Consider the following 2387-nt stretch of genomic DNA (forward strand, 5'->3'; position numbering starts at 1 on the left):
TTCATCTGCAAGTGGATTTCCAGTTGTGCTAGTATCATTTGTTGAGGAGGAGAATACCTCATCCCCATTTAATGAGCTTTGGCTCTTTGTCAAAGATCAGCTGACTATATGTAGATGGATTTACTTCTGGATTCTCAATACTTTTCCATTGATCTACATATTTCTCATTGTACTACTAGCAGACTGTTTTAACCACTGTGGCTATTAGAATAGATTTTGAGATCATGAAGTGAGGATCCTCCAACACTTTTTCTCCTTCTTACGTAATGCTTTTTCTTATCTGCGGTCTCTTTCCTTTCCATATAAAGTTGTTGCTGTTCCTGCTGTCAGGTATGTGGAGTCAGTTCTGACTTATAGTGACCCTATGCACAACAGAACGCATCACAGCCCAGTTCTACACCATTCCCTCCAGTGTTATGCTTGAATCCATTGCTCCTGCCACTGTGCCTGTCCATCTCATTGGACGTCTTTCTCTGTTTTGCTGACCTTCTACTTTACAAAGCATGATTTTCTTCACCAGGGACTGGTCCCTCCAGAAAACATGTCCAAACTATGAGAGATGAAGAGTCACAATCCCGGCTTCTCAGGAATACTCAGCTGTATTGCTTCCAATACAGGCCTGCTGTGTGCATGAGTATTGATTGTAAATCAAAGCAAAATTAAGTATTTGACGACTTCAGTCTTTTCTCCATATAACATGATATTATTTATGGGGGTAGTTGTGAGAATGTTTTTCTTTACATTGAGGTGCAACCAATACTGAAGGCTGTGGTTCTTTCTTCAATTCTGATGTCATGCTCTTCTTCATATAATTCATCTTCTAGAACTATTTGCTCAGCATACAGATTGAATAAGTATGGTGAAAGAATGCAGCTTTTCTGATTTTAAGGATCTCACTGTTGTATTCTAATAACTGTCTCTTGTTCTGTGTACATGTTCCTCATGAGCATATTTAAATGTTCTGGAATACCCCTTCTTCACAAGGTTATCCATAGTTTGTCATGATCCGCATAGTTGAAAGTCTTTGCAGAGTTAATAAAGTACAAGTAAGCATATTTCTTTTATTCTCTGCTTTCAGCCAAGATCATCAGTAATGATATCCATAGTTCCACGTCCTCTTCTGAACCTGGCTTGGATTTCTGGCAGCTCTCTATCAAAGTACTGTTGCCGCTTTTTAGTTACCTTCAGGAAATGTTTACTAGTATGTGATAGCCATGATACTGTTCCATGATTTCCATGTAGCACTGGGTCACCTCTCTTTGGAATGGATACATGAATATGGATCTTTCCCATCAGTTGGCTAAGTAGCTGTCTTCCAGATTTCTTAGCATAAATGAGAGAGTGCTGCCTCCATTGCTGCATCAGATTGTTGAAAGATTCCAATGTGTATTTTGTCAATTCCTGGAGTCTTGGTTTTCGCCAATGCCTTCAGTGCTGCTTGGATGTTTTCTAGTGTCATTGGTCCATATCAAGTTAGTAATTAGTTTTTCTATCTCTTTAAATAATGACATTGGAATCTGTATTGGGAATACAATACAGAAGTGTTGACATTTTCATAATGTTGGTTTTTCCTATCCATGCTTTTGTTGTTATTGTTGAGTTCTGTTGAGTCAGTTCTACTCCTTGCAACCCTGTATATGATTTTGCAGAAAATCTGCTTTACTTGTTTACCTTTGAAAGTTTTGTAACTACACTATCCCTTCTTTTTGTTTTGTGATTGTCTACATTATAAACTGATATCTCTGCTTCTCTATTTACATTCTTGTAGGTTTGTTTTGGTAGCATAGTGGTTACAAATAAGGCTGCTAATTCGTAACTCACAGTCAGCAGTTCGAAACTACCAGCTGTTCTGTGGGAGAAAGCTGATGCTTTCTGCTCCCATAAAGATTTACAGACTCGGAAACTCTGTACAGGGTTGCTATGAGTTGGAACCGACTCTGCGGCACATAACAACAAGATAACAGGTTTGTTTTATTTTGGATACTTCTGTATCTGGAAGGAGTTATGGTTATTGTTGTTAAGTGCCGTTGAGTCAATTCTGACCCATAGCAACCCTGTATATGGTTTCTGAAAGGGCAGCTGGTGAGCTTGCAGCTGGTGTGCTTGAACCGCCAACCTGCAGTTCAAATGGCTTTGCAGTCTAGTGCATTAACCCACAGTGCCATACCAGGACTGGTAGTGTTATGTATGTTGATTTCAGGTTCTTCTTAGCTATCATTGATTCTCAGGCCAAAGAAATCCTTTTAGTATTTTTTTTGTAAATAGGTCTGTTGTTACTGCTAAGTGCCATCCACTTGGTTCTGACTTATCATGGTTCTATATAGGGATTCCAAGGAGTGGCTGGTGGGTTTGAACTGCCAACTTTCTGCTTGGCAGTTCAGTGGTTA

Source organism: Chrysochloris asiatica, unplaced genomic scaffold, assembly GCF_000296735.1.
Source record: "Chrysochloris asiatica unplaced genomic scaffold, ChrAsi1.0 scaffold00075, whole genome shotgun sequence".
In the NCBI taxonomy this organism is placed as follows: Eukaryota; Metazoa; Chordata; class Mammalia; order Afrosoricida; family Chrysochloridae; genus Chrysochloris; species Chrysochloris asiatica.